Here is a 14,135-nt window from a genome sequence, read left to right as displayed (position 1 = left end):
TTTCGGATAACGAATCATGTACGAAAAAATATATTAATTTATCCCATGTTGAAATTTCTCTCCGTTGCGTGTCGCTTCGCGTTGAATTTTCGTCGATGTTAAGCCTAACGAAGACTATTGTATCGTTAAAAATTATTTTTTTATTTTGTAAAAACAAAATAAATTTATTGAAAAATATAAAAACAATAAAAAATTATACTTCAGATGTTAATTTAGTATCAAAAACGTAAAATATTTGAGTAGCCCGAGAAATAGCCGAAGATTGCAGCACCACATCACTAGCGAAAATTTAAATTTGCCGACTGGAATGCTTTCGGATAACGGACGTTTCGGATAACCAGCTTTCGGATAAACGACGCTCTACTGTATTTCACACATGTAGATTATTCTCTATAATATTGTAAATATTAAAGAAAATTATTATTTTTTACCTTGTATTTTTTAAATACAGTACTATTAATAGATTTTATGAAGAAATTGTATGTTATTAATATATGTTTTATATATACTAGATCTTATTATTGCATTTTTTCTTTTATATAATGGATTTTACGCCGTGATTATACCTTGTAAACTTCTTTTGCTGTTTATATCGGAATTGTTATTTATTATTTTCGGAGAAGGCTACCATTGCCTTTTGAGATTCCCAAACATTTTTTTGTAGTAAGTAAATAATAAATAAATGCTTAGAATACATATTAAAGAGAACGAACTGTGCCTTTTGAATTGAATGCAATATGATTTTATTATTATTATTATTATCATTATAAGAGAAGATATGACATTAAGGCATTGTTATTGTTTATAAATAAATATGTTATTGTTTATAAATTTCAAATATTTTAACTGTTGGCTTCTCAAAATTTTGGATATATTTCTAATTTGATATTCTTATATATTTATTTCATGAAAAATAATATTGAACAACAAGAATATTGAATGATAGCTGATTTGGCTACTTGAATTATTTTTGTTTGTTAATCTGAGAAAATAATTCAAACTGCAGAATAATGTGTCAAATCATCTCTGGTTGTATGGTAATATCTGAATGTTTCATCAACTGATGCGATGTTTCTTGTAATTTTATTTTCCAAGAATTATTTGTTTTGCAGATATGAATCGGAAATAAACCTGTCACGAAGAACTTTTTTTAAATCTTAGTCATGCTGTCACTTCAAGTTGTGATAACGCTTTCGTAATACAATTGTGATAGCGCTTTCATTCCACATTTTAATCTATAAATAGAATTAATGTATCGTCTAGGCTTTACCTTTTCTTAATAAAAGAATTTCCAAATACTTATATGCTTTCAAAACACATATTTTAAAAAAATTGCTTAAAATATAAAAAATATTTGTGTATATATAAATATATATATATATATAGATCTTTAGGGTCATGTTTGCTTTATTTATTAGTAAAATGTCAATTTTAGAAAAAATTTAAAAAAGTCATAATATCAATATTTAAATAGAATTTCTTGATTTATTTAAATGTAAATTAATGAATTTAAAGAATATTTTAGAAGTTATTAGTAAAAATTCTTTCATAAATTAGAAAGGAAACTTTTAAAAATATTGTCCTGATTACTAAAGAATAAGAGTAACAAACTACATAAATCATCGTAGTCAAAGATATTTTTAATTTTCATATCTTAGCTATTAATTTTATTAGAATAGTTTTCGATAAATTTATTCTTTATTGAAAATCTTTTTAAAAAATCTTAATATTGTTTTCTCGATGCAGCCAAAAATTAGGTTATTTAATATTTTTATTATTCCCAGAAAAGTAATAACTTGTAATAATGCATTATTTATTGCAATGTTTAAAAGTTTTAAAGAACTTTTAAAATTTTAATTAAAAAGTTTAAAATGATTTAATAAAGATATTTATATATTTTAAATGAAATATCTTTAGTAAATAATTTATTATATTTTAGTCATAGTCTAAATCAGGGTTTAACAATTTTTTTTTTGTTTGTTGACTTCTTTCAAAATTATATTTAATTCACCAAACCCCTTTCTATATGAAACAAAATAAGAATAAATTACAAACAGGTTAAACATAATCAAAATTCAAAACTGTTTTTACTTTAAAGTTTTATCGGTGATTTTTATACATTGTTATTTATTGAACAAATTTATTTTTATTATATTTAAAAATATAATCAAAATAAATTTGTTCGCCTATTCCCAGACGACCCCTAAGTAATTTATCAACCCCTTCAGATATATCGATTGACCCTTCGGGAGTGGCAAGCGATCAGGTTGATAATCCCTGATCTGTATTGTTTATTATTATCTAAAAAATAAATATTATTAAATGTTCATGTCTGTAAAATTTTTTTCGGTGTGGATTAGTAAGAGAAAATATTTATTCATAAAATTAATTCTTACTTATTGAATGGATGCAATAAAGCAACTCAAAATGAAATTTACTGTAGTAAATATAATCAAAGTTGTAGAGTTTTTTATGAAATTATTTCTGGAATGTTTTTAATGTTTAATATTTCTAATTTCCTTTTTTTCGGTTTAGTTTTATTTATATTTAGTAATAAATCAGAATTGAATTAGTTGTTGTCTCGTCTCCATTATCGATTTCTAAAATCTCATTTAAAACGTTAATATTTTTGCTTCATTGACAAATAATTTCTACTTTTATTTTCTAAATATGAACAAGAAGACTTCTTTTTTTATAAAATAAAAATATTTACAACAGCAGAAATCTTATTAACTTTATTTTTGGAATAATAATAAAAAAATAAATAAATGAATTATCGTTTATTCGACTTTATGTATTGATTTTAAACATAAAAAATATATTTTTTTTAATATTCAAAATAAATATATTAGTTAAATATAATAGATTTTATTAACTTAATAAAAATGCAAATAGGAAAATAACTTTATAGATTAAATCACACTCGTATAATTCACTTTAATGCTATTTAAATAAGCAACAAGTTTGCTATGAATATAGTCTTAAAATATAGTTTTTATCCAATTTAAAATACTACGTTTAGTCATCCATTTGCTTGAAATTTTTCTGTAAATGTATAGAACTTGTTTTCTTCAACTTTTTTTGAAAAATAATCTGAAAAAAAATCAGCAACAAGATCATACACCTACATTTTTTAAAACTATTATTAACATAAATAAAAACTGATAAGGAAAATACACTTAAATTTTATATTTCAAATTTATAAATATACTGTACTGTACTTAAAAAAACTAAAATCATAATTAATTTTTAAAAATTTTTAAAGGATATTGTAGGAACCTTTAAAAAAAATTGTGCAGTTTAAATTAATTACGTGTTATTTAAGAAACATATTGTTTATATCAGAACTAAATCTTTATTACAGACCGAAATGTCTATATTGAGTGATGTATAAAGCATGCATTATAGAAAGAAAATGAGTATCTAAAAGTCTAGTAACTGCACGTGTCTTCGATTAAGATCTAAGACCAGCAACTGTTGTAGAGAAGAGACATAGACCATACTTGTAGTATCACAGATTAGGATTTTGATATTGCACAGCTCGTTTCAAAATGTTTTTTCTCACTTAAGAATTACTCATCAGCTTCACTACTCTTTTTACTGACATAATGCAGCGATCCCTTGTTAATTTTCATATACTCAGTACTAATTTTTACCAATAATGAGATCGTTTTTTGATGTATTCTACAGTTTACTTTATAATTTATCAATATTTCACAATGATATACATTACAATAAGGCGAAAACTTCACGTATATCATAGTATTTAATTCTATTAATGAAAAAGTTTTTTCAGAAAAATTATGGTATATAACAGAAAAATTTGTATTTTTATTTAATTAAGGTTAATATTATTAAAGATTTATTCAGTTTTAATATACAATATTATTCATTTTAATATATTTCTCTAATGAATTTCATAACCTTGTGTATTTATGCATTTAAATTCTTCATAGCTGAAAAGTAAATTATAAGTTTTGTGTAGAAAAATATTTTTCAGGATTAATGTTTATCTTGTGATATATACTATATAAAACGTAGTGACTTTTGAAGTATCTGTTGTCTCGTCAATTATTTATAACGTTGTATTTCTCATTAATAAGTTACTGTGTATTTCAGAAACATTCAATTGATAGAATCGTGTTTCCACATGAATGATGCTCAGGAAGAATTATTTATGTTTTTCTTCGCCATTTTGTAACAGATATGCTATAGATAAGCAAAGAAATGTGTATCTATATCACAATAAATTCAATAATATCGCTTTTTTACTATAAAATTCTTAATATTGTAAATAAATAAATAAATTATATGCGTGCATATATATTATTTTTCTGAAAACATTTTGAAATATTTTTAACCACATCTGTTGTAAATTAGTATCAAGCACAGATAAAACTAGTTTAAAATTTAATTATAGCAGAAAATATTTTTGATGAATTTTAGTATTAAAATTATATAAATATCATTTTAGTATTTATCAAAAACATTTGCTTTTATATTGTTAATTTTCCGGTTGTTACAGAATAAAAGTATGGTAATCGGTGAAAAAGTGCCTCCAAGATTTTTATATTTTTGGACTCAGGGGACCTTGAAACGTCGAGAAATATAAAAGTTGGGGTTTTTTTCTGTATGTATGGATGTTAGTGTGCGTATGGAGATATGATTTTGTTCACCCACTTTGAAGTTTAATAATAATAACCCCTGTGCCTTTTATCGAAAATTTCTGAATTTTGCATGGGAGTTTGTATATCAGAGGGACTGCTATTAAATTATTATGGTTAAAGGACAAGAGGGTGGGGAGGTAGAAGGGAGTCATGTGTCCTATCTCGAGTAGGGTCGGATTTAAGATTTTACTGAAGATTTTATACATTATTAGCATTTACAATTTTTTTAAAATGAAACTTATCTCTACCCTCAAAAAATGAAGGGTTTTTTACTATTTTATAATAATTAATAATGATGATTAATAATAATAATAATTAATAATGATTAAAATATGAAAATATTTTAAAAATAAAATTAGAGTTTCAAAAGAAATGTTTTGCTTTATTTCTCTTGAACAAATAAAGCGTAGTTAGAATGTTGTATAATTATACAACTTTCTCAATTAATTAAATCACATACAACAATATATGAAAAATATATGTTTATGTAGTTTAATTAAAATTAATATAGTTTTATTTTGACATATTTTTTCTTACACAAATTCTTACTTATTAAAGTTTTCATTATTTTCGTAATAACGAATCTTGTTCGGAACTTCTTTGAAAGATACAAGTTAAATTTTAATCATCAGACACATATCTAATGTTTTATACATCGTAATCATCTTCACTATGACTAGATTCTATCATAACATATGTTTTTGAATTTCTTATTTAATATTTAATTTACTCGCAAGTTTTATCAATTATTTACAACTTTGTCTGTTTCATCATTTCTTTTTATTAGAACGCGAATTATTGTTAATTATAAATAATTTATAATAATTCGTTTGTTAAATATCATCATTTACATTAATAATGCGAAATTGAATAAAGTTTTATATCAATTCTATATTATTAATAATTTAATATGGAAAATTTATCACAGAAATTAATGAGAATTATAAACAGATTAGACAAATAAATTAAATTTATTTAGCTATATATGTATACATAGCAATGCAAATCCAGTAACTAGATTGCATACCACATATTATTGATGTACCGTACCTTACATCAATACCTTAACATGAAAAATACATCTAGCTGGATCAGTAAGATATAAATATTGCATAAACAAACAACGTAAAAAATACTTAATAGAGGAAACAAATCATATAAACTGAATGTAATCTAACATTACTTTTTGTTTTTATAAATGTAGTAGTGAGAATCATTAGAAAACATTGAGTGAAATTTTTTATTTTGATAATTTCGATTAGTCGATGTCGTCAGCTTCCGGAACAGAATCCATTTAGAGATGATGATTCATTCTCTAATTGTCTTGGAAAGTAAGAACCATTAGTAATGTTCAGATACAGAAAATTACTCTCAATCAATCTGCAAAATTATCATTAAATCTCAGCAACAATTAGAATGGAGAACCTTTGAAGTTTGTAGAAGATTATTGCAATATTTTAGGAATTTTTTTTTAAATAAAATGAAATGTATANTTTATAATAATTCGTTTGTTAAGTATCATCATTTACATTAATAATGCGAAATTGAATAAAGTTTTATATCAATTCTATATTATTAATAATTTAATATGGAAAATTTATCACAGAAATTAATGAGAATTATAAACAGATTAGACAAATATATTAAATTTATTTAGCTATATATGTATACATAGCAATGCAAATCCAGTAACTAGATTGCATACCACATATTATTGATGTACCGTACCTTACATCAATACCTTAACATGAAAAATACATCTAGCTGGATCAGTAAGATATAAATATTGCATAAACAAACAACGTAAAAAATACTTAATAGAGGAAACAAATCATATAAACTGAATGTAATCTAACATTACTTTTTGTTTTTATAAATGTAGTAGTGAGAATCATTAGAAAACATTGAGTGAAATTTTTTATTTTGATAATTTCGATTAGTCGATGTCGTCAGCTTCCGGAACAGAATCCATTTAGAGATGATGATTCATTCTCTAATTGTCTTGGAAAGTAAGAACCATTAGTAATGTTCAGATACAGAAAATTACTCTCAATCAATCTGCAAAATTATCATTAAATCTCAGCAACAATTAGAATGGAGAACCTTTGAAGTTTGTAGAAGATTATTGCAATATTTTAGGAATTTTTTTTAAATAAAATGAAATGGAATTATACTGAGTTACTTGAATTCGATGTGAAAAGCGTGTAAGTCGTTTCAGAACTAATACGTATTAATATAATAATAATAATAATTAATAATTCTTGTATAATTGATTAAATTAAATTATCGTAAAATTATTTATTAAATATTTTGTTAAGTTGCAAGAAAGGTTCAATAAACATTTAGTAATTACATTAAGATAGATTATTCTCAAATTTAGTAATGAAAATTCATTAAACTTTTATGCAATTTATATTTTAATAACATTATATTAAAGATTAATTTATGAAATTTTCGAAATAAAATACAATATTTGCTAATTCATATAATTTCAATTTTTAATATTAAATTTAATTGTAGTTAAAATAATTTTACTTCCCTGTACAGAAATGCTTTTAATAATTTTAAGTCTTTAATATCAATTTACAACTACTAATTCCAATAACAAATAATACACGTCATTACAACAAGTTATCAAAGGCATAAATTTAACTTTATAAATATTAACATTTATTTAAATTTAAAGTTTTATTAATTTCGTTATAATTCTAAAACTTTTTCAATAATAAATTCAATATTAATATATATTTTTCTAACTTTAATCGGACATTTCCAATAGTGATTTTATGATAAGTCAGCAATATGATTTCTTTTGTAAACACCGCTGGTAATACAAGTTTTGACATATATTTTACATTATTTTCCGAATAGAGCTTTTCTAGACTATTGTAAAACATAAATCTTTAATAAAACTGTTTTTTTTTTTGTATCAAAGAAAGTACAAGAAAGAGGCTAAACTATACAAGACTTCTATAAGAAGTTCGTTCTTGATAAACAAGGTCGGTTTGTTTTACAGAAAAGATATTGAACAATGGAAAAGGTTACAAAACAGAAAAGATTACAGTTTAGATTTTGTACTCTTTTGGGAAATAGATTCAGAAAATCGTGATTCTTTTAGAACAAATCACATAGAGTAAACCGTAACTTCTTCGGGAAACTTGTTCAACAGCATCAATAGAAGTTGTTCAGATGAAAAAGTATTTAAACACAATTCTCAATACAAAATAGAATTGTCAAAAAACGAGTTATCTGGTTATGACATCTAAATAGAAAACGCTCATCTAGATTTAATGCAACTTAAATATCGATCTAAGAAATACAAGACAAGTTAATCGAATTTTGCAAAGCTTTAGAGTAATTTATTATCCGGAGTATTGAATGCTAAAGAGGAAATGACCGAGACAATTTATTTTATGTGTCTATAACATAAGTTATCTCTGTACTTAAGAACTTTCCTGTTTTACTAATTAGAATATTACACGAACTGATTGGTAAATTGTTTGACAAGAACTTCTGCTTTAATAAAAAGCTGTTACTTAGAGTGAAAACAAATTCGAATACGTTAATGCATTTGCATTGATAATATTTGGAATGCATAAAGAAAAAAATACATAAATTTACTTAAGAACAATGTTGATTTATTTGTTTTAAATTTTCATTATTATTTCCTTTGTTATTCTTTCATCAACCAGATAAATTAAAGCTTCAGGATACAGAGATTAAACTTATATTCAGATTATGAAAAGTTTCTTTAACAAATTTTGAAATTTATATGAACTTTGTTTCAAAAACAAGTTTTGTTTTTATTTTAAATTAAATTTATATATAATTTTCTGATTTAAAATATCAGATATTCGAGGTTTTTTTACTTACAATATATATTGTAAAAACTAAGAAAATTTTAGTAATTAAGTTAATTATATTTTATGAATGATATAAAAATATTGATAAAAATAAATTTTTACTGAATTAATTTTGAAAAAATTAATGGCGAGATAACTAAATAGTATAAACTTTGTTTTCTAAAGTAAAACTGTTTTCCAAATGTTTAATGTGGTTCTCCATTAACTCATTAGTTTCTAAATAAATATGAAATACATTATTTACCAAGAAGCAGGGAAGTGTCTTTAAATGGCCTAGCTAAGTTGATACGCCTACAAAATATAAAATAAAATGGCATAGTTTATGAATACATTTATATTACTTAATATATTGTAAATGTCTCAGCACTCAATTACTTATTTTACCTCGTAGTAAATTATTTTCATATGTTAAACAACTGCCTTATTCTCTCTTATATTGCCCTGAAATGTAACTTTATGTACAGTACAGTATGTATCGTTGTAAGATCACTCATCCATTACACAAATTATATTGAAGCTAATCTTATTAATTTTATAATAGCTAAAACTTTATTATAATTATATTATTTTACACATAATTATTCTGATATATTGCTATTTTCCTTTTTGTCTTTTTGTGATTAAATAATAAAATTTTCTATAAATGCCATGCTTATGAAGTACAGTACATTTGTGGCAAATTTTAAGGAGTTTATGAGATAAACTATTGCTTATATCAATATACTTTTATACATGTATAATTCTTAAAGGATTAAATTCATGTTTTAATCCTCTTTTATTAATGGTATATTAAAAGTGTATGTTTAAAAATCCGTAATGTAAGATATAAATAACTATGTTTAGAATACTTAATATCATAACCTGAATTAAATTAAATATTTTATTACAAGAATTAAAATATTGNTTTAAATTAATTACGTGTTATTTAAGAAACATATTGTTTATATCAGAACTAAATCTTTATTACAGACCGAAATGTCTATATTGAGTGATGTATAAAGCATGCATTATAGAAAGAAAATGAGTATCTAAAAGTCTAGTAACTGCACGTGTCTTCGATTAAGATCTAAGACCAGCAACTGTTGTAGAGAAGAGACATAGACCATACTTGTAGTATCACAGATTAGGATTTTGATATTGCACAGCTCGTTTCAAAATGTTTTTTCTCACTTAAGAATTACTCATCAGCTTCACTACTCTTTTTACTGACATAATGCAGCGATCCCTTGTTAATTTTCATATACTCAGTACTAATTTTTACCAATAATGAGATCGTTTTTTGATGTATTCTACAGTTTACTTTATAATTTATCAATATTTCACAATGATATACATTACAATAAGGCGAAAACTTCACGTATATCATAGTATTTAATTCTATTAATGAAAAAGTTTTTTCAGAAAAATTATGGTATATAACAGAAAAATTTGTATTTTTATTTAATTAAGGTTAATATTATTAAAGATTTATTCAGTTTTAATATACAATATTATTCATTTTAATATATTTCTCTAATGAATTTCATAACCTTGTGTATTTATGCATTTAAATTCTTCATAGCTGAAAAGTAAATTATAAGTTTTGTGTAGAAAAATATTTTTCAGTTGAAAAAAAAAACAATTGCAAATTTCTAATTAGAAAAATTTTCTTTTTCTCAAACTAAATTATTTGTGTAGTGCTTATCGTTTCAATCATTTTTATCAGTACAAATAAAATTATATCATAAAATAATATTCATGAAAATTATCTTTATGGTATTTTGTTTTATTCAATTTAAATGAAACATATTATCTGAAATATTGATACAGTAAATTCTGCACTAATTTTGTAGAAATTGTACGAGTATCAATAAGTGTTTTCGGAATATATAATAAAGACGTTGTTCTTGGAACTTATCTAAATTCACATTATATAGAATTAAAATGGCTATTTTAATTGGGTAATTATACTAAATATTAATTTACTTCGTTTTGTCTTATTCAACTTCTGTTAAAATATTCTAAATTAAATTATCTTATCAGCTTTGTAAATTAAAAAAAAATTATTTCAAATATCAAGTATCACAGTAATAAGTATTAAGTCAGTTTCCGTTTTTAATGTGTTCTAAGTTTTACATTGTGTTCAGTCAATAGATTTTAATGTGATTTTTTTTAACTTTTAATTAATGATCCATTTATTATACGATTTCCATTAATTACTTCCTAAATAATAATTTATTTATTTAAATTTGTATCTCTAATCTGAAGATAAAATTTGTATACAAATTCTTTTTATACTTTTTTTAAAATAATTTTTTGTAGTAAATTAAATATATATTTTTAATTTGTTCGTTTGTAGTTTATTATAATAGTTTGCTTTTGTGATTCATTAAAACTATTAATACTGTAGTATTATTGTTTGTTTGTTGAGGAATCTCTTTGATAAGAATAGCAAAATCAATACGATTTCCAATTACTTTTTCAAATTACAATTCTATTATAAAATTTACTCTTCTTTGTTAATTGTTTTGTTTTTAATTCTTGCTGCAGAACTTCAGTGTGACTTTATAAATTGAATTTTTTCGTTAGAATAAAAACTGCAATCGCTAATTATTTATTATTAGAGTTTATTATGCTTTACCGTAGCGTATAACTATTATTACAATTGTCGATTTTTCTCAATTCTAAATGCTTATCGCTTTTTTCAGTGTAGTAAAATGTGATGTTATTCATGAAATGATAGTTACACTAAAGTTTCTAAATTCTTAGCCATGAGGTTAATTTTAACTATAATAAAATTAGATCANCTGTGTTTAGCGACGTTAGCAGTTTATGGAAACGTCTATGGGATAGTACCTAGCACAGAGGACGAACTTAAAGTCTTTTGTCGGTAAACATTGCATAAATAATGTCAAAAATGATATTTTTATCATTTTATTACTGATATAGATTATTAATAAAAATAATATAACGAAGGAATATCAAAATACTTTAGAATATACTTAACTTTTTTTATTTTCATTTCATTGCGATGAAATATTTTCATTTAAAATACAAAAATTTACATTTTATTTGAATTGCATCTGAAATTGTTTTTAGCTATATGAAGGAATCGCATGATTGTATCAGAGATTTTGCTCAACAATGCCTGACAGATGATTTAATCGACACTGGCTACGTACTCGTCGAATCAACTCATCTTTCTTATGGTAAATTCTGTAGAAAAGGTTCAGAAGAACAAAAAGGTAAGTTTTAAACTTCTATGATCATTACTCTTGTACAAAAGTTTGGATATTTAACCAAGAATACTAAAAATGCAAGTCAAATTTGACGATGATTTATGTTACTAAATAAAATTGTGTTACTCGTATTTTGGTAGAGCTGAGTGACCGAGAGAATAAGGTCACTGAACACTGGCCCACGAGCGTTTCACCAACGAGATGTTCAAATGAAGTTTTCCGTCTTTTCTTCATGTGTCTAACACCAAAGTAGTTACATACCCATAATTCATAAAAAAAACTCTGCAAAATACGCTCTCATGACAACACCTAAATTGGTGTCATATTCAAATAAAAAGACCTATGAAGAGGCATTCCCTTGGCAGAATCGCCAAGGTGTTTCGCTATCTTACTTCATCAATCATCATCAATTAGTATTAATATACTAACTTGTACATTAATTTGTTTTGTTTAGTTTTTTGCCAAGTGCTCCTGTCCTAGCCCATAAGAATATGATCACTATAATTTTATGTGTTGCAAAACATTGTCACGTAAAAAATTTAATTTAAACTAATAAAATTTATTAATTTATTATTATTATTATTCAGAATGGCTTAAGAAGTCCCCTTGTGTGGCCGCACACTTTAATCTAACAAGACCGTGCATCGAATACGCTTTGGCAGGCATAGAAAATTTAGGAGTAATTTCTAACAAGGATCGTTATCCGACGTTATGTTGGTACGTAACGTTTCTTTTGCTTTCCTGATACTTTATCTTTTAAAATTGTTTATCGGCTACTTACAAAACTTTCTTATTAAATCAAGAACTTATAATTTTATAATTTTAATTTTTTTAGTGTTTTTAATAACATCATGCAATGCATTAGCGAAATAATAAACGAAAACTGTGAAGGTAGTTCGGAAGATATGGTAACGACAATGATGAGAAACATCTTGAGTGATATTCCTATTGTAGCGTGTAAACCGTTCAAACCAAAAAGCAAGAAATGCCTCAGTCTTCTTCCGCCTCCCAATAGCAAATCGAAAGGCAAAGATTCGGATTCTCAATTAGTTCAATTATTGGCTGAATTTTTGAGTGTTTGATTCATATTTTTAAACACAAAATGTTTATATGTTCAAGTATATTAACTAAGAAAACAATATCTAAACATAAATGCCAATTTTTCTAATCAATAACATTACCGAATGATTTTCAATTTATATACGTTCATCTCATACATATGTATTATCTTTCGGAATACATAAATCTATTGTTTTCCTCTTTAAATTCTATAAAAATAACTATATGTTATATTAAATTTTATTGAATTATTGTTTCTGTTAATTATTTTTTAATGGGAAAGCTTTTCATGTATTTTTATGGTATTTAACAAAGAAAAATTTCATAATTATGATTATCTATCTTAATTAAAGTATTTATATTCTGGTTTAAAATATAGTAGAAGACTTAGCTATTATTTAATATATAAAACTAATAACATTATTTGACATATTGTATAAGTTTTAAATGACTTTTGTTTTCAATTAGGAATAATTTAAAATAAGCTGATTATAACAATTAAGAATTATTTTTGTGACATCACAATGTCGTCACAATCGTCACAATGTCGGACTGCAAGTTTTAATCATATTTTTAGATTATTTAATTTAAAATATATGTTTTTCACCTTAAATTAGTAGTGGTTTGCCCTGTACATCATACTTTTCCTTTAACAAGAGGATCGTGCCGGTCATCTATTAACTGCTTTCAAGGGAAAATTTTTGAATTGAAATAATATTACTTCCACTTTGTGTTCGATGATTCCATATAATTAGTCAGGACCTCCTGATCATTCGAGTTCCAAATCTGCTCTCGGATGTCATCTATCTGACTTTATTCTCGAGATTTACGAAAGACAGACGGACAGACAACGACAGTGGGAATTTATATGTCTACAATTTTTTCAAATTGCAAGCCAAATAGTTTGCTAATTCATCACCTCTACAATTCTGTTAAAGTTTTTGCTGAAAGATAAGAGAACACATGCTTAATGCAGTTAACAATCGTAATCAAATTAATTAAGCATAAATTATGTTGTTGTTGTATGGTCCAGAACATAAATAAATAATAGAAAATTAAGAAAAATATTTAGTTCACGTAATACATATATTCGTAACAATACAAAATAAAGAAAATTCTTCTCGAGATAAATATTCCGTTTGTTCCTCTTGTTTATTCATAATGTTAAGGTTAATTAAAAACATTTATAAAAGTGTTAAAATATATTATGAAATATTTTTATGGATTTCTCCTGCACGAATAATCCACACGAAGTAAGAAATTGAAACTGTAAATTGAATACCGAAACTTAATATTATTTATAGGGTTTCTTTTGAACTGTATTCCTA

The 14,135-nt window shown here is 24.2% G+C and overlaps 1 protein-coding gene across 1 annotated transcript in view; it reads left to right on the top strand.

Moving 5' to 3' along the window:
* LOC111631246 (Down syndrome cell adhesion molecule-like protein Dscam2) overlaps positions 1–14,135 on the top strand; it is a gene marked incomplete at its 5' end in the record, with an annotated part of 100,264 nt that overhangs the window by 48,236 nt on the left and 37,893 nt on the right. The window lies entirely within an intron of this gene.

Source organism: Centruroides sculpturatus, unplaced genomic scaffold (genome assembly GCF_000671375.1).
Source record: "Centruroides sculpturatus isolate CEXI.00-Female unplaced genomic scaffold, Cexi_2.0 scaffold43, whole genome shotgun sequence".
NCBI classification, from domain to species: Eukaryota; Metazoa; Arthropoda; class Arachnida; order Scorpiones; family Buthidae; genus Centruroides; species Centruroides sculpturatus.
Note: the sequence above shows the minus strand (reverse complement) of the source record. Positions and strands in the feature narration are given on the sequence as shown.